The following is a 20,664-nucleotide window of genomic DNA, read 5'->3' as shown; positions in this document are numbered from 1 at the left end:
ATATATATGAAAACATTTTTAGTGGATCCTTTTTCAGTATTAGCACAGAATGAGTTTGATTCTTTTAATACATTTTTAATTATTCTGTTTTATATATATTATTAATTATCATAAAATACATTATAATATGTTACTACTGTTTTTTATTTTATCCACTACATTTTTTATTTTAATTTTTTTCTGACTGAGTGCGCAGTGACGTTGAAAAATAGGCGGGCCTTAAGGGAACGCCCCGTGACGTCATCACAACACTGGATGCCTGCGTTTTTTAATCTGAGCAGCTTTATATTTCCACGACAGTTCATTGTCTGCGTTCTCGTAAGTACAGATATCCTCAGACATCTATGCATTAATGATGCGGCTTCTGTCATAGTTGTGTTTGTGCAGTGAACTCAGGAGAGGGGAAAGACCAACTTTTACTTCATTGTATTTTTGTCTTTTACTGTCTTTAGCATGAAGAGGCTGTAAACGGTTTGTCTTTTTCTGTTTTTTTTTTTTTTATTATTGTTATTATTATTATTTGTGTGTGTGTTTGTTTGTTTTTTCACAAGTCACTTTTACCCACTGGAAATGATAAAAGATGCTAAAACTCTTGAAAAGAGTTTCCAATCCGGGTTTTTTTTTTTTTGTTAGGATCTGCACGAGACTGTGATAGAAATGCCAGTTGATACATTCAATTTTAATATGATAAAACAGCGGTTCTCAACCTTTTTTACTCCAAGGGCCCCCTCCTTCTCCAAATCAATACTGCAAATAGTGATGGGTGCTTTCGAAGCACTGCTTTATGAAGCTTGGAAATCTTTGCGAATAATTCGTTTTGAGCCAGTGGTTCGGAGCGCGTCTCAAACCGGCAAAGTTACGTGATTTCAGAGGCTTCGTTACGTCACAGCTGTTTCGAAGTGTTGATCTCTGAACCCGTGAATGACTGAGATCGGCCCCCAGCGGCGAACCATTGAATAAGCGTCTATGGCTTTTACCTGGGGCAAGTTCAATCTCAAACAGGTGTGCACCGTTTTGCTACGGTTTCCGTTTTGAACGACATGTTTCCTGAAAACGGTGTGCAACAGGGTTTGAGATACATTTTCTCTTGTTTGGTGGGTTTGTCAAACATGTCAGCCCAATCAGCAGCAACATGTATATAAACCACGCGGTATTAAAGAGACAGCTCGAACAATGTAATTAACATCCAAATCAATTCACAAGAGCAAGTATATTGTTTGCACATGTTTATTTACATTAAAGGCAAAATAACTGAAATAATAAGAGCACAAGTATAGATCTGGAACTTCTTTAAGTCTGTCTAAATATCATTTAGTAATTGCAATGTCTTCTGGTCCATATCCTTTCCTTAGGAAGGTGTGCTAAATACTGATTAATGTAACATAAAAATACTATAAATATTTATATATCTTGCTATTGCATTGTGGAGTGACATTTTCATAAACTCCTCTGATTATATAATGGTAAATATTACAATATCATAGCACAACAACAGTGATCAGCAATAATGATAAGCCTAATACTCACAATAAAAATAATAAGGTCATATAGATCATAACAGTCTCGGAGGTAAGAAGTGGATCATCCTTCACCTGAAATGTTTGTCTTTTCATCCTGAAATGCGAGGCAAATGTTGGATCACAATAATTAGGAACCACAGTTTCCACAAATCCCTTCACTCGATTGGGATGTTCTCTTTTATTCTGGAGGGCGGGGGCAATGACTGTACCATCGAGCGTATTTTGCAGTATTAAACACGTATTTATACCGATTTTATCAGGCTCCGAAAATTCTTCAAAAAGAACACAAAGACTGGCCTTCTCAGCTGCCATAGTTGCAACTCATGCGTCATCAGAACAGGGTGTTCAACGCACCACCGTTTCCGTTTAAAAAACGTTTTGCACCGTTTTTGTCGGGGCTGAACGCAGCCCTGATCTCGGATCAATTTTAGAAATTTGTAGACATTTTTTAATGAGAGATTTGTGTAATTAAAGGAAGAGTAGTGTAGTCTCTTATACAAACTCTCCATAAAACAAACAAAACAAACCCTGTAAATTAATAAAATAACACATATTATACAGACACTTCATATTTAATGGTATTAGATGATGTTAATTGCATTTAATATATTATGTTAAATGAAACATTTCCAATGGGTTTGTAAAAGTCGTTTTTATGCATGTTTTGACCTGAGTCTTCTTGTATGTACACAGTTTTGACCAGCAAGCGCCAGCAGCGTACAGTGTTTTGAGCGCTTCGAAACAGTGAATCATTTTGTGAAGCAATTAGTTCAATTAATTTGCTTCTCCCATCACGAAACTGCAAGTCCTCCTTAAGATGACATTTCATCTAATAAAAAAAAAGGTTTTAAAACTTTTTTTTTTTTTTAAATTAACAAAAACATTTGTTTTCTAATGTTTTTTTCACTTCTACTGCATGCTATTTATTAAACAAAATAAATTCAAAAGATTTAAACTTTCAGTATTATTTCTGCTAACATACGTTGTATATTAAAGCTATATTTTGTGAGCTAATAATTAATTCTGGTCGATTATAAAGTTTTTTTAAACAATAAGACATTTTCAAAGCTCTTGAATTCTTCACTGCAGACATTCTTTACTTACTCTGCTTAATTAATTAACGTAGAGGCCCAGATAGCACACGTACATCTGCAAGATGTCTGTTAAAGATCGCTTCATCTGGAAAAGATCTGCTGTGTACAAACATCTGATAGACGTCTTTAAGATGTCAGTTTTACATACATTCTAAATCATAAACATCTTAAAGACATCTTCTAAACATCTATTTGACATCTGATAGGAAACGTCCTATTGGCGTATTGATGAGCAAACACTAAAAAATATGTCTTGCAGATGAGGGAGAAGAAATGTGTTGCAGACAATGGTTGACAGTGGTTTAATAAGATGCTAGGGTGTAAGGTGTAAGGGATCAAGACACATATATATATATATATATATAGTGCTTAAATTTATTAGACCATAAATCTAATAAAGACCGCAAATTTAGTGCTTACATTTATCAGACCATCGCCCAATGTAAGGTTTATGCCACAGCTGCCCTAAACTAACTGTATTGATGGTCACCAAAAACATTTTTTATGTTTCTAATGGCTTATCCACCAGTATTTGTAAGCTCTTTAGTCACAGTATATATAATTATTGTTGGAATTTAATGGTTTCAAAGATAGATCACACAAAAGTTTCATCAAAAGCAAGTCTTTGGGAACAACTAGAAACTATTTGGAAGTCAACTACAACAGAGACTAGGGAAAATTACATAAATACAATGTCAGCAAGAATGCAAGCTGTTATCAAGGCCAAAGGAGGCCGTACAAAATAAAATATTTTATTTTAATAAAAGATTATTTAGTTGTTTCAGTCTGTCATTTGCCCAATAAATGACAATACAATTTTTAGCTTTAAAAAAGTTTTTGACAGATTCCTAAAATATTTGTTTTCTTTCATTATTATGACAGGTAAAATAGAAAAAATTAGGCCTGTAATTTCAAAGTGAGGGCTTATAATAGACCCTATTTAAAAGTGCTCTTATTTGTTTCTTCTTGGACAACCAATGACAGTCTTCAAAAGAATGTGTCATCCCTAGCAATGGGGTCATCCCCGCCTTCTCACTAAGATGAGCGTTTTTGTCTTTTCCTCGCTCAGAGTTGCTCTCAGATTGGTCATGAATCACTCTTAAGCTAAGATTCCTAGTTAGAAATTTTTAAGGTAAATTAGGAGCTCTCTGAGAGGATTCTTAGAAGCTTTAAGAATACGGGCCCTGATCCTCACAAACTTCTCCAAAACATGCTTCCTCGGCCAGCATCCATTATAAAACACTCGCAGGACGTTAATTTTGACAACTATGCGACTATACTGAAATGTGTAGTGATCAGTGCGCTGAGAGAGCACATACACGGTTGCTTGCGCATCAAGAATAACAGACTCAGGCATGCCTATAATATACGACTTCTGTAGGCTATATAATAATATAATATTCACCTCTATATGTATATATTTAAATGAATTTAACTTATATGGTATTTGATAAAAATAATTATTACATTCAGTTCAGAATTGTTTTGGACTTTTAGACATTGAGATGATTATCTTTTGCACCGTATAAAGAGGTACATAAATGACATGCACTGCAGATTATGCAGTATTAGTTTGTATGGTTTAGGCCATGAATGCATGTGCATTTAAACACATGAAATGAGGGGAATGTTAGATTGGTAGGTCATTTAATGCATGTGTGTGTGTGTGTGTGTGTTTGAGTCTGATCTGCTGCGGTTTGTTGTGACATTAAGAACAGACAATCTCCACTCACTTATTAAAATTAATGAAGTAGGTTTCAGCACAATGATGAAATATTACCACAATTCTATAAGCCTTAAATAGGATCACGCACTAAGGCAAGTGGGAAAGCGATCGTAATTAACCCATATTAACCCAACATCCATCCTGCTTGTACTTGATAATTTGGCTTTATATAGCAGTTCAAATGTCTTTTTTACATCAGGCTGAAGGATATTAAAAGGGACTTTTTCTCTAAAAACCGCTAACAATAATATAGTAAACATCAGTAAGAAACTAGGCCTTCATCGCCACATCAGGTGCAACAGAAGAATATCATAAAAATTCATAACTGGCAACAGTTGTGTTTGCAAGGTCAAGAGTGTAATATAATGGCTTGTGTGAATTGATTGGGACCTGTATGATAAGTAGCATTATTTTCTCTCTGACATGTTTCATACTCCGTGTCCTAGTTCTGCAGGCAGCGTTTGAAAGTTCAGGAATATTAGCCATTGGCTAATGCCATATGGCAAAACTTTACAATGTAGTCACATTAGTTAATGTTAGCTAATGCATTAACTAACTATGAGAAATACTGTATATTAGTTACAATATTTCTTAATGTTTGTTAACGTTAGTTGATGCAAATACAACTGTTCATTGTTAGTTAGTTAGTTCGTGTTGCTGAGGTCCATTAAATAATATTAACAAATACAACTTTTGATTTAAAAAATATATTAGTAAATGTTGAAATTAACATTAACTAAGATTAAGAAATACGTTAAAATATTTGTTTTTAAAGTTATGTTGATATGTAGTAATATTAAGAAATGTAAACTTATTGTGTAAAGAGTTGAGTTTTGAAAATGGCAGCATTTCTGCTTCGTAATTAATTCAAGATTGATTCTTTACACATTACATTTGATTTTTACCTTATTTTATGAACATTATGGCATTACAGTATCAATCACTACCCTCAAAACTTCTTCAGACCATAACTCAATTCTTCCTATAGATTTAATACATAAATATGTATATTATAAAGTAACGTACAATAATAAAATAAAATAAATAAATAAATAAATAAAATACAAGTTTATACAAATACTTTACAGTTCAAAAGTTTATTCGGCTCACCAAGGCTGCATTTATTTGTTCAAAAATACAATAAAAACAGTGATTGTGAAATATGATTACAATTTAAATAATTGATTTCTATTTGAATATATTGTAAAAGGTAAATTATTCCTGTGATGCAAAGCTGAATTTTCAGCATCATAACTCCAGTCTTCAGTGTCACATGATCCTTCAGAAATCATTCTAATATGCTGATTTGCTGCTCAAGAAACATTTCTTCTTCTGATCAATATTGAAAACAGTTGTGCTGCTTAATAGTTTTGCTTTTTTCCTCACAGTTATTTGAAATAGAAATCTTTTGTAACATTATAATTATCTTTTTAAGTTAAATACCTGTGTAAAATCTGTCTCAGTAAGCATGGCGTCAGTGTTGTCACAGCTGATGGGTCAGTGGATGGATGTTCAGGGTCTCCTGATATTTCTGTGTGTGCTTCTGCTGGTGAAACACCTGCGATATGTTCTTACAAACAACATGCCGCCAGGACCCTTCCCTCTGCCTTTGGTTGGAAATGTACTGAATATAGGCTTTACTGATCCACTGGGCTCCTTTCAGAGGGTAATTCACATACTGTGTGTCAAATACAAATATGTCAAATGATTCTATGTGAATGTATAATGTGTACGGATCATGTTGATCAGATTGCTGAGAGGTATGGAGATGTGAGCACACTGTATCTGGGGAACAATCTGTGCATCCTGCTCACTGGATACGAGAGTTTCAAAGAGGCGTTTGTGGAGCAGGCGGACATCTTCACAGACCGGCCGTACTTCCCTATAATTGACAAGCTTAGTAAAGGGAAAGGTACAGATGCAGAAAAGGCTATATTGCACCTAACATATTCAAATATCTTAAACATTACACTTCATTTTGATCCTAAAATCTGCCCTTTATCTGCTTCATTCTGTCAGTGTAGGTCTGATCTTCTCTAGTGGACACATGTGGCGTCGCCACGTCAGCAGAGGTGTTTTGCTCTGGCAACACTCAAATACTTTGGTGTGGGGAAGAAAACTCTAGAAAATTCCATCCTGCAGGAGTGTCGCTTTCTCTGTGACTCTATACAGACTGAACGAGGTCAGAGAGCAACATTTTAGTTGCAAACACCATTTTTCCTATCACAAACAAGATTTGCTGTCATTCATTTGTTAAAAAACTACAGAAAATATGAATTATTAATTTTTTTTTCTTTTTAAACTAGCGGACCTAGTGGAAACCCGCAGCTCTGAGAGGGAGGGCTTGTCTACTGATCTGCTGTATGTGCACAGCAATGGCAAGATATAAAGCGGCGAGACGCAGCACTTTAAAACTATCAGAAAACTTACGCTGTCTGCAATGTCGAGAGACCCTCTCGAAAGGGAACTATTCATCTATGTCTTGCTCTGGAGCGTATGCAAATGTATGTGCCCTTGTGACGTCACAAGCTGGGTTTCCATCCAAAGTTGCAAATTTAACTTAATTTGCGCAAAATTTGAATATCGCATAAAACATTTGCGAATAAGCACCGTTTCCACTGAAAGAGAACAAAATTGTCACTTCCTGACAAACTGGCATTAAATTTCCATCTCATTATTCGCATTTACCCTTTTCACACAAGTCAAAAACCACTTCAAGCGAGCGTAAAAACTTTTTTGCGAATTATCGGATTTATTTATTTATTTTGTACAAATTTTGGCATTTCCATCACTTTGATACATCAAAGTGAGCATAAAAACTAAATAAACACAAAATAAATGCTCTGTTTATAAGGAGGTGGACATTTTTAGCTATGAAACTTTCAGGACGTTTTAATGTTACAAAGACCTCTTATATGTCATAAGATCAAGGCAAATTTGATTTCTAACGTCATGACCATAGACTCTATAAAAACATGGATGTAGTGTCCGTGACGTCACCCGTAGGTTTCTGAAAAGCATTTTTGAAGCCCAAAGTGGGCGGAGCCTGCCATCGCCATCTTGGCAGTGCGTCACCGTGCGTCACTCCTGGATAATCGAAAATGGGCAAAGAGGCGGGACGTGGGTGGAGCTGGTTGCTGAAACCACGCCCACCTAGCTCGACGTTGGTGACAGCAGCGGCAATCTACCTGTCACTCAAGTGGCCACACCCTTAATTAGACAGAACTTTAAGGCTTAATATAATTTAAACGGATTAGTTATAAAAAAAATTCACCCACCTCACAGTCATTGTCATGAAGGGCAAAAGTTTTACCAGGCTGTAAACAAATTTTTTTTCTGCTGTAAAGCTGGGCTTTTAACATGGGGGGTCTATGGGATTGACTCCCTTTTGGAGCCAGCCTCTAGCGGCCAGTCGATGAATTGCAGTTTAAGTCACTTCCGTGTTGGTTTCAAGAGAGAGCCCGGAAGGTTGCTGCTTGGTCATGACCCCTTTAAAAACCATAAATAAACAATAATTTAATAATAATAAATAAAAATGAATCATTTAATAATAGTAATAAATAAAACCAAAACTATAAATTTAATTATAAATATTTCAGATTCACATACATTTAATCATTTTATCATTAGATCATTTACAGATCTAAAATAAATTGTTGAGCAAATATGTAACATTCAGCATGTGAACAGAAGTATTTTCTTGTGTTGTCAGACGTTTGGATACCTCTAAATGGTGGCTTTTAAGAAATGTTTGATTGTTTTTCATGTTTTCTGTTGTTAAATCTCATAACATTGCTCTTCTCTTTCGTTGTTGTGTTTCTAGGTTTGTCCTTCAACCCTCAGCATCTTGTGACTGATGCAGTGGCTAATATAATCTGTGGGTTGGTGTTTGGTCACAGGTTTGAGTATGATGACCATAAATTTCATCTAATGCAGGAGTATTTAGATGACGTTTTTCAACTTCCCATCTCAAATTGGGGTCGGGTACCATCTTGTGACTGATGCAGTGGCTAATATAATCTGTGGGTTGGTGTTTGGTCACAGGTTTGAGTATGATGACCATAAATTTCATCTAATGCAGGACGTTTTTCAACTTCCCATCTCAAATTGGGGTCGGGTATGAGATCAGCCTCTTATCACAAAGTTGTACGCAAGACAAACAGACAAAAAAGTAAAATCATAATAATAAAATGTCAATATGAACTAGTGAAACTGAAATTAAATTGACCGGTGCTTTGCTAAAACATCAGTTTCATTCATGTAACTGTAGTTATTAAAAGCATTGCATTGTTTGAACATATGTTTGTCCTTTATTTGTCTCTTTACAGTTATATAATCAGTTTCCCACCCTCATGTCGATGGTGCCAGGAAAACATCAGACGGCATTCGCCAGCATGTCTAAACTTAAGCCCTTCCTGCAGGAGGAAATCATTAAACACAAGGAGGAGAGAGACCCGTCCAACCCCAGAGACTACATCGACTTATCTGGATGAGATTGAGAAGGTAGTGTTGTCCTAAGATGCCCTTGTGTACTTATATTTCTTTAAAATGGCTTTATTGGTAGTCGGGACATGCGTTAGCACCTCCTTTGTTAATATTCATGTCTGCCCTACAGAGAAAGATGTTTTTTTTGCCCCATAATGGTGTAGTTACAGCATCCACATGCAGGGACTTAGTGGACCATGATAACTATCCAAACGTTGACCACTTGTCACCAGTTCCAAATTCGACTTCTGTCCATAGTGAAATTACGGTGACAAATTGCTACAACACACATATTATTTTTTCCACTCGATTTTGTCATAATAACGAGATGTTGTGTCATTTTATGTTTTCTGTACATAAATACAATGTGTGATCAGTGTGTCGAGAGCATACATACATGGTTTGTTTGTGCATCAATAATAATGGATGACTCCTGTATGTCACTGCAATCATCTTTTCCTTAATTATAATCCTCATCCATCCAACTTTTACTAGCGAGACGCTGGTTTGGTTTATCCCTCCAAGAAATGCAGTTTGCATATAATCTGGCCGTAAAGCGTGCAGTGGAATGTTTTGATGTTCCGTTCAGTCTGTATTTCACACATATGCATGAGGGATATGACACCGCTTGTGTTTTAAAGCGAAACACACACTGGAATGAATAATTCACTGAAAACGCAATGTGAGTCTCTATTCTCTTTGCCATCTCTGATGTAATCAGCCTGGTTTTCTTTACATTAGCGCTGTTTTGGACTGATTGTTTGAATGCATTCACTTACTGGATAATTGGACTGAAATCTTTCGCAGAGTTCATCAGGTTAAAATGATCTGATCACAAACAGAGAAGCGAAATCGGGTTATTAAAGAGTAAGAATATAAATTTTTGCCTACCAGGGTTACAGGTGCTTGCACCATTGTTGATGCTCAGTGTGCTAAACTTATCTGTGTGATTTAAATTGTTAATCGCGCAATTTCACATGCTTCAGTACTTTATTCGCGTACATTTTTTTAACGCATTAAAGGGATAGTTCACCCAAAAATGAAAATTTGATGTTTATCTGCTTACCCCCAGGGCATCCAAGATGTAGGCGAGTTTGTTTCTTCAGTAGAACACGAACGAAGATTTTTAACTCCATTTTTAAAACCAAATTAAACCCTGCAGCTCGTGAAGATATATTGATGTGTAAAGACACGAAACGATCGGTCTGTACAAGAAACTGAACAGTATTTATATAGTTTTTTAACTCTGATGCACTGCAATGTCTGCCATGTCTGAACTGTCCTGAGCGCATCCTCGACAGCCAGCGCGTGACACGTCTTCTTCTTCTTCTTGCTTTATGTCAGATCGCAGACTTATAAGTGCATTACCGCCACCTATCTCTCAAATAGACCATTGACACTCTATCTACAATCTCAATTAGGAGTGTCAATGGTCTATTTGAGAGATAGGTGGCAGTAATGCACTTATAAGTCTGCGATCTGACATAAAGCAAGAAGAAGAAGAAGACGCGTCGAGGACGCGCTCAGGACAGTTCAGACATTGCAGTGCCATCAGAGGTAAAAAACGATATAATTATTGTTCAGTTTCTTGCACAGACTGATCGTTTAGTGTCTTTACACATCAATGTATCGTCACGAGCCGCAGGATTAAATTTTGTTTTAGTTTGTGTTGTTTTTTTGACTCTCAAAGCCGTGATTCCCATTCACTTCCATTATAAGACTGACAGACTGCAACGGTTTGAGTTAAAAATCTTCGTTTGTGTTCTACATAAGAAACAAAGTCACCTACATCTTGGATGCCCTGGGGGTAAGCAGATAAACATCAAATTTTCATTTTTGGGTGAACTATCCCTTTAAGGATTTTGAATTAATCGCATACAACATGTTAACATTGACAGCCCTATTATATTTATATATATATATATATATATATATATTATATCTAATAGATATTATAGATAGATATAGATATATATAATTTAAAAAAATATAAAATTAGCTAAATATTTTTGTATATTTTTTGAAAATGGTCTTAAAAATGTGTTTTTTGCTATATTTTGTTTGTGTCTGTGTGTGTGTGTTCCAACATTCCAGTGTAAGGACAGTGAGGCAGAGTTCACTGAGGAAAACCTGATATATTGTGTGGTGGATCTGTTTGGAGCAGGAACAGAAACCACCTCTAATACACTCAGATGGGCTTTACTCTTCATGGTCAAGTACCCAGAAGTACAAGGTGGGAATGTCAGTCAATCAAACATGTGACTTCTGTTGGCTGTCCTCAAAAACTACCATCAGCATGTTATTTGTTGGATATTTCCTGTCAGAGAAAGTCCAGTCTGAGATTGATCAGGTGATTGGACAGATACGCCAACCACTGATGGATGACCGGACAAATCTGCCGTACACCTACGCGGTGCTCCATGAAATTAAGAGGTTCGCCAACATTATTACCTTCACGCCTCCCAGAATGGCCAACAAAGACACGACAGTGGGAGGACGTCTCATCTCGAAGGTCATTTTATTTTTGCGTTATGTACCATACAGCATTTGTGTGGATAAACAAGGTCAGTTATGTGCAACTTAAGAAAATGAATTGATCTATAACTTCTGTTTGGTTATTACAGGGTGTGATGGTGCTGCCGTTGCTTAAGTCAATCCTACAGGATAAGAATGAGTACAGTACTCCGTATGAATTCAATCCTGCTCACTTTCTGGATGAAAATGGCAAATTTTTGAAGAAAGACAATTTCATCCCTTTTTCAATAGGTAGGTCATGTCCATACAGCTGTAGTACGGTGAGTTTACTCTTGAGTTTACTGATGCAGACCCTGATTTCCAGGTAAGAGGTTGTATCCAGGTGAGCAGCTCGCTCGTATGGAGCTCTTCCTCTTTGATGCAGTGCTTCACCTTCCTGCCTCTTGAGGGACGAACGTTGAGTCTGAAAGGAACTATAGGTGTCTCATCTGGTCCTGAACCCTTCCAGATACGTGCTGTGCCTCAATAGTGTAGATTTTAATCACTCAAAAATCAGCTCTGCTCCAGAATCATGTTCAAACACCAGTGTTCATTATATGGTTCTTCTCCCACAGGAACCCACAGCTATGGCTCACAAACATTCATTACTGAAGGGTTGTAATGGGATTTTGATTAGAAATTGATCTGATTTTATCATCTTATTATTTTACTGCTTATATACTGTCTGGGCATGAAAATGTGGAGACATCAATCTTGGAACTCAGTATTCAAGCCTGCCTGACTCTACAATACTATTCAAAAGTTTGGGGTCTGGAAACTGTGGTATGTTGTTGTTGTTGTTTTTCCCAGTGTCTTTTGTTCTCCTTTGGCTCTTCCCACTCATTCTCTCTGGCAGGAAGCTGATTGCCCCAGCTGCACCTGCTTACCAACCAGGAGTGAGGTGGCATAAAAGCAGAGGAGAAACTCTCAGAAGTGGAGAAACCTTTCTCCAGAGCATGATCTGTGACCTGCCCATCCCAGTTTGTTGAATCTATTGTATATTCCTGTGGTTGTGTATGACTGTTTGCATTATTCTATAGTCTAAAGTACTGTTGCTTTACTGTTTGCTTTATACTAGTGATGGGAAACCTATCCTTTCTGAACCTTTTGAGGCTTTCATCAAATTGTGCCGAAAAACGGTTCATTACGCTTCAGCAATGTTTACGCTCTTGTTTTCTGAAGTCAGTCGCTAGTTCCGCCTTCTCGATGACATCACGCGCGTCGTTAAAGACGCGATGAATGGTCGGGAAGCAACGCCCGTGTGGTCCGCATATGGGCCCTACATGGATTTGTCCATGGGTTCCATGTGGGCCCCATCTGAATTAGCCCATATGAATCTCATATGGGGCCTGACTGGGGCTAATGTGGGGCCCAACTGGGCAACACATATAAGACCCATATTGGTCCCACTTATGAAGCACATGTGGGATATACTAGGGCCCAGTATGGGTACTGGACTGGCCCCACATAGTGTATATATGTGTTCTGATTAGGTTTTTTTGAGGCATCTCACCTGGACAGTATAATTATAATTATTTACTACATATATATTGATAAAAGCAACATCAGTATTTCAGTTAGGTAAATGTCAGTTTTCTGCATGAACATTCCACTGTTTATTAATCTACAAACTCACAAAACATGTGTGCAATTTAAAAAATCATACATTAAAATGTTGTACAGGTTAAATAATACTTTATTATCATTTTCTGACACATTTTTTTTTATACTTTTCAAGTTTTTGTAAAATGTTGAACATCAACATTAACATTTTGATAAACCAACAGGGTCATACCATCTTAACAAATGGTCTTATGTAACTAATCTTACATAACATAAAAATTGACAGTTAAGTTAAAGGCTTAATTCACCCAAAAATTTGCTCAATCTCATGTCACTCCAAACTCATAAGAAATTAATTAATTTTCAGAACACAAATTAAATGTTTTTTTTTTTAAATCTGAGTGATTTCTTTTGCTTTATTGAAAGTTCACTTCCCCAAAACTCTGATGCTTCAAAACATTTATAAAGGGATTGTAAAATAAATCCATAAGAATCGAGGGGTTTAATACAAGTCTTCTGAAGAGACATGATCGCATTACATGGCAAACAGATTTAAATTCAGCTTTTATTCACATATAAACATTGATCAGTGAATATATAAAGAAATTCAACGGTACTTGCATGAGAACTTCTCTCGCTTCAAGCAAGCAGGCTTGACTTTCCGTTTATTAAAACTGAATGCTGTAATCATTGTCCGCTGATCAGTGTTTATATGTGCACAAAAGCATAAATTATATCTGTTCATATAAAGTGACTGTCTCTTCAGAAGACTTAGATTAAACAGCTCGATTCAAATGGATTTATTGTATGATCTTTTGAATGAAGATTTGGGAATAGACCAGGGCTGGCGAACTCCGGTCATGGAGAGCTGCAGCCCTGCAGAGTTCAGCTCCAACCCTAATTAAAACTCACCTGCCTAGTAACCGTTCAGACCTTGATTAGCTTGTGCGGCTCTCCAGGACCCGACGTTCACCACCCCTGGAATAGACTTTTAATGGAGGGCAAGACATCTCTCCGATTTCACTAAATTAGAAACACACACACACACACACACACAAAAAACCCAACACAAACTGATAACACTCCTGGAGACGGTCTTTCTCTTGCTGTTCTCTAATCTCTTTCCACCCGTCTGTAGTCCCAGTAAACCACTTGGAGCCTTTTCTGCTTCACATCATTAATCGTAGAATTCTTCCTCAGCCCACCAGTAAAAGCATAAGTTGAATTAATTAATAATTAATTCCCTTATAGAATTCAATGAGTTAATTTCTTAAAGCGGCAACTTCCATGCCACGGGGGGGAAAAAAAATTATTGGGAAAACAAAACACTGTTCAAAACGAAAACAAAAACACTGGAGAAGGGGCACCACTTACTGTTTTTGGTCCAGTATTCTGTCATGATTCGCCTACTGTGGCGGAGACGAAGGGCATTCACATTAAACCGTATTTATTCATCCAAACATCAAACATACAGGCAGGAACTCACACGCAGGTCAAGGGGTTGACGTACATTACCAGACAAAGAACTCAGAACCTGTAACAAAGGAGGCGTAGTGACAACGGAGTTGAGGATCCAAATGCAGGCTTTATTCGTAAATGTGGTCAGACAGGCAGGGTCCAGTACCAGCAAACAATAATATCCCAGGCAAAGACAAAGAGTAATCCGTAAACAGGCAAAGGTCAGGACAGGCAGCAAAACAATCATAAAAACCAGATAAACAGTCCAAGATCCAAAATACGGCAAGGCAAGACGGGCAGGATCACAGAAACTAGGAAACATTACAGGCTAAACAATGACCAGCAAAGTGTTCGAGTGTGTGTGCATCTTTTAAAGTCCTTCTAATGTGAGACAGCTGTGAACTGATGATGAGATCTAATGAGTGACAGGTGATGCAATAGATGATGAGTCCGGCAAAGGATTATGGGGAATGTAGTCCAGGGTGAATGGCAAAAGTCAGGGATGGAGTGCGCACTGGTGGAGCTCATGGGCACTCCAGTTGATGATCGTGACAAGTACCTAAAGTGTACATATTTGTACCAAAAAGGTATAAAAGTGTACCTTTTAAAAAGGTAACGCCCCAGTGACAGCTTTTGTACCTTTATTTCTGAGAGTATTGTAGCAGTGCAATTTTAAATTTAAGTACAGAGTAGAATTTTAATTAGACTATTAATAGAAGAATATGAATTAACATCACATACTTCCTATATGGTTGAAGTTTTTATTTATTTATTTTTACTGGTTTGTGTGTTTTATATTTATATATTAAGACAGATGTTTCATGATTAATGGTTATGGGAAACCAGTAAAAAATATTCTAGGTTCAAAAAAAGTTAATCTCAATCAACATCATCTAACAATATCACAAAATTTAACAACGTCACATTAATTAATACCACAAATAATTTTTGTTAGGTTAGGTTTTATGCACTTTGGTAAAATCTCCCGTTATAATCATTGAAGTAGAGGTCTGCATTCCCGCGGACCCGACCAGATTTTTTGCCTGCGGGATTAAATTCCCGAATAAAACGCTGTAGCGGTCGGTAACTCTGGTGTAATTTGAACGGGAGCAGGCGGTCTAACAATATCCCGTTCCCGACGTCCATTTAGAAACGCATATCTGCGCTTTATTCTTATTGACCACCGGTACAGCTTGCGCTCAGGACTGTTATGTACGCGCTGCACGCATGCTTTAAATGTCACGCGTTTTATTTGCATGATCTGTGCACAGCATGTGCATAACGATGCTCAGAGCAGGCTGTACCTGTGGTAAATATACGACCCGGTAAATATACGGCCCTCAGACAGAACAGGCAGGTTGTCGATGAGGGTGACAGCAGAATAAGGATGGAGCAAAGTGTGGATGCGCTGTCCTTGAAGGACGTTCAACTCGGTTTTGTCTATATCTTGCTTATCTTATAATTTTAAATGAAAGATGTAGTATTTATTTATTTTTCTAATTTTCCAACTGTGTTAACAGAAAAATGTCAAATGAATTTAGTATTTTGACAAGAGAATAAAAATAGCTAATAGGCTATTTTTGTACAACCTATATTTTTATTTATTTTTTTCTCTCTGCCACACTTTTTCCCTATTGTGTTGTCAATATTAAACGAATTGTATCCTGACAAGACGAATAAAAATAAGCATAAAATAAAACATTTTTATTTTCTCTGACGCTTTTTTCCTACTGTGTTGCATAAAATATTAAACGAATTTTGTGTCTTAAGATAATTCATATAAATTCAAGTCAAAGTCAATAAATTCAAGACTCTTGACAAGACGAATAAAATAACACAATTTTGTGCAGACTACACTTTTATTTGTCAGCCTATCTCTCTTTCAGAAGCGGAAATTTAAATGTGAGATTCTGGAAACAAGATCTAAATTTAGCGGGACGGTCTGGTCGGGAAGAAAAGCGGGTGAACATAGGGTGAATATATAGCGGGAGCGGGTGGGTGCGGAATAGAACCTTGCGGGAGCGGGACTAAAAAAACAGTCCCGCGCAGACCTCTACGACGAGGCCGCATGTCCAGCAGACGAGTAGGTCCGCTGGCAAGGGCCGAAGTCGTCCTGCATGGCTTGGATGGGTGGGCAACCTTGGCCTTCCAGCCGTGGGCGGGCAGAGATGCGCTGCCACAGACTAGTCCAGCGCCGTCGACTGTCCTGAGGGCTGAGGAAGAGGAGGCATGTAGGCGGGCCGAGTAGGGGGCGTGCCACGACTTGGTGAGTCGCTGCCGAGCCATTGGTTCAATTTTTATATCACTGCACGAACCAATAATGGCCATGCAGTTCCACTGCGTTATTAAACAAGGCTTCAGTCATCGGAGAAAAAAGAGTTTTCCCCATAGCGTCTTAGCGACGCGGTACGAGTGAAGTATCGATAGCGAACTCATTTTACAATTTGGCATTTATGTGACTTCCACCCTTTATCGCATTTGTTCACATGGGGATTCAAAAGAGAAGAGTTTTTACTTGCTCAGTATTACTTGATCTAATTCACAACTATCTCAATTACAATTAAGTACAAATAATTGTATTTAGTTGTGTTTTAGGCACTAAAACAGTCCAGTACTTTATAGTGAAACACATTTTTATATTGAAATAATGAAGATTTCTGTGCCACCCCAGACTGGTTGCTGGCCTCTCTATGAACCCCACCCATCCTGGCTCTGCCACTGCTGTGGGTTGGTGTTCGGTCACAGGTTTGAGTATGATTTTATCTGATGCATTTGAATAGGGTCAAATATATATTTAATATCGCCATACTTGCCCACTTGATTGATTATATTAAGAATTGCAAAAAAAAAAAATTGTGAGACAAGTTTTATGAATTAAATATTCACTAATTTGCCAGAACATAAATCTGAACAGTTGATAAAGCCAGGTTCAAAATTCTCGTTTCGTTTTGTTGACATATTAGAGTTAAAAGTTTTACAAAGGGGATTTTGGAGATCAAGTAGATCTCCAAAGATCAGAAAAAAAGTCATACAGATTTGGAACAACGTGGGTGAGTAAATTATGACAGATTTTTGATTTTTGGGTGGACTGTCCCTTGGGGTGGAAGTGGACTAATCAAAAACATCTGTTGAGCTAGTAGCACCACCTAGTGGATAAGAGGATTACAGAAAACCAATTTCAAATGTTCATAATGTTTTGGCAATATTACACATTTCACTTTAAGAGTGTCTTCTAAGAGTGATTTGTTGAAAATAAATAAATAAATAAAAATAAGGCCTGTACGAATAATTTTGTTCATTATTCACGCATTTTTATCTGAAATTGTTGCAATTTTCAGTACATTTACTGTAGCTCTCTTACCATATTAAACCTGAAAATGAAAGTATTACCCACTTATTTTCATTCCATGCAAAAATAAATGCCGTTATTTCATTACACAGAGATGAAAGGAAACACTGGATTCTGAATGAACGAAATTTTTTTTTTTTTGCACATTAAACACTCAGGGCATCAGTGTAATTATTATAGTAATGTCAATGCGCATTAAATCCATTTAAGGGATCATATCATGCATACCCTCCAAAACAACTGCTGTTATATAATGAAATAACAGCGCATTTATATGCTATCAAAGCTGGAAGAATACAGACATTCAAGGGCAGCAAATGTAATAAAAATCATTTAGTTCCAGTATATATATATATACATATAAAAAAACCATTCCAAATTCAGGATTCAAGGTTATAGTTAACTAAAACCATTATAAAAAGAAAAAAAGTTAATTGAAATAAAATATAAATAATGGGTTACTTGCATCTGAAATCCAAGAATTTCAGAACATGCCGTTTTTTGCAGCTTAAAGTCCTATTAAATGGGCTTTTGGACTAGAGGATGTTTTCTGTTCTGAAAGTTACAGCATTCAATAAGCTCTTTTCTCTTTTATTTCAAGAAGGAAAATTCAATTCAACATGACTATTATCTGTCTCCAGAATGTCTGCAGTATTCATTTGATGTCAGGTTGGCCACTATCAACATTTATAGATCGATATCAGTCTAAGATAATCGTAAAAGAGGCCACAGGTAATTTTTATCTAATAAAAATCTGTTAAATGTGTACTTGGCTTTTTTTTTTGGTACCTGCAAAGCCTGACATATAAAATACTAGCAAAAAAAAAATCACATTGTTTTGAAACGGAAGAGTTTACTGACTCTTCAGTAAAACAATAAAGACGCTTTTATCCAAAGCGACTTACAAATGAGGGCAATGGAAGCAATCAAAATCAACAAAAGCGCAATAATATGCAAGTGCTATAACAAGTCTCAGTTAGCTTAACGCAGTATACGTAGCGATGTTTTTTTTTTAATTATATAATAAATAAAAAGAAAACATAGAATAGAAAATGAATAGAGCAAATGTTAGAGGCCTTTTTTATAAATAAAACAAATAGATAGAATACAAAAAGATCAGAGAAGCTAGTGTTTTTTATATAGAAAACAAGCAGTAAATCAATAGAGTGCAAGTCTAAAAGGGGCAAGTTTTTTTTAAAGAATAGAATTTGAATAGAGAGTGCTAGAGTTAGTGGGTCAAATAATAATAATAATATTTGATACATCTTTTATGATTAATATAGTGTGCTATAATGAGAATATGGGGTGTAGATTAGTAATCTGGCCCCTTGGTATAAAGGAGAAAAAGTGATGGCCCTTGTCACTATTAAAGTTGCCCAACCCTGACTTGAATCCTTCATGATCTGGATTCAGCAAGGTGCTAGAAACTTTCCCCAGAGATTCTGCTGTGTCATGACATGATAACATCACTGACCATAAATCTGCCGTTCCACCTCAAGCCAAAGATGAGATCTTATGACTGTGGATGTCATTGCAATACAATCAACACTTTGTGGAAGCAGTCTGAGATGACGTATCCTTTCAGACATGGTGCTTAGCCATCAGATCATGGCTAGTCTGTAACCAGGATTATCAGACCAGGCGATGTTTTTCTACACAACTCTTAAAGGTTTTGGGTCAGTCATTTAAAAAAAAATACTTTTATTCAGCAAGGATGCATTAAATTGATCAAAAGTGACATAAAGACATGTATAACATTACAAAAAAAAATGTATTTCAAATAAATACTGTTCTTTTGAACTTTCTATTCATCTAATAATCTTATATCACGGTTTCCACACATATGTTAGGCAGCACACTACTGTTTACAACATTGATAATAATAAGAGATGTTTCTTGAGTAACAAATCAGCATATTAGATTGATTTCTGAAGAATCATGTGACAATGAGTAATGATGCTGAAAATTCAGCTTTACATCACTGCAATAAATTACATTTTAAAATATATTCAAATAGAAAACGGTTATTTTGAATCGTAATACGATTTCACAATATTACTGTTTTTACTGTATTTTTGGTCAAATAAATGCAGCCCTGGTGAGCAGAAGAGGCTAATTTCAAAACATTTAAAAATCTTATTGACCACACTTTTGAAGGGTATATTTAGCTATAGAGGTCTTATAAAAGACTGGAATTCAGGTTGGTATTTGCTGAAAAGAACAACACGGATAACACTGAGTGCATTTAAACTATTTACCCTTTTTTGTGTTCCCTGAGAACCATAAAAACATGGCCTTATTCATCAAACACAAGCAGAACGAATTTGTGAGTAAATCATTTGTACAACCACACTTGCACAACTTGGCTCATTGAATGAAGCTGTTTATGTAAGAACTGATTCATGAACAATTTACACAGAAATTTGTTCTACTGTTGCCATCAATAAGACACGCTGCAAAAAAAGGTATTGCCATGTCATACTAAAATAATGTCAAATCTATTAAAAATTTGTTGCAACTGATGATTTTGCTGTTTTAGCAGAACATTTGACTCACGGCGCCGGGGGAAATCTGACATTTTATTATTTAACAAAGAATGATTAAGCAACACCATAATGACCATGATGATTTATACCTGATTTCACACAATAAATTATATAATTTGTTTATACTTTACTGGTAAAAGTTTTAAATAATTAAAGATTTTATTTTTAAAGATAGTGTACTCACTGAGGCCACATTTATTTGATCAAAAACACAGTAAAAACAATATTATGAGATATTACAATTTAATTTATTCCTGTGATGCAAAGCTGAATTATCAGCCTCGTTACTCCAGTCTTCAGTGTCGCGTGATCCTTCAGAAATCAGTCTAATATGCTGCACATTTTAGCCCCTTTGGTCCCGCGTCTTTAGAAAAGTCCTTGAATGGCCTCTGAGTTTCTGAAACCAAAA

General features: G+C 36.4%; 1 pseudogene; it reads left to right on the top strand.

Annotated features, from left to right (window-relative positions):
* Positions 1-5,808: 5,808 nt before the first annotated feature.
* On the top strand, positions 5,809-11,873 carry LOC107697905 (cytochrome P450 2J6-like; annotated as a pseudogene).
* Positions 11,874-20,664: the final 8,791 nt, after the last annotated feature.

The sequence above is a fragment of the Sinocyclocheilus anshuiensis genome, unplaced genomic scaffold (genome assembly GCF_001515605.1).
Source record: "Sinocyclocheilus anshuiensis isolate Anshui unplaced genomic scaffold, SAMN03320099.WGS_v1.1 scaffold78, whole genome shotgun sequence".
NCBI lineage: Eukaryota > Metazoa > Chordata > Actinopteri > Cypriniformes > Cyprinidae > Sinocyclocheilus > Sinocyclocheilus anshuiensis.
The sequence above is the reverse complement of the archived record's forward strand: the minus strand, read 5'-3'. Positions and strand labels throughout refer to the sequence as shown.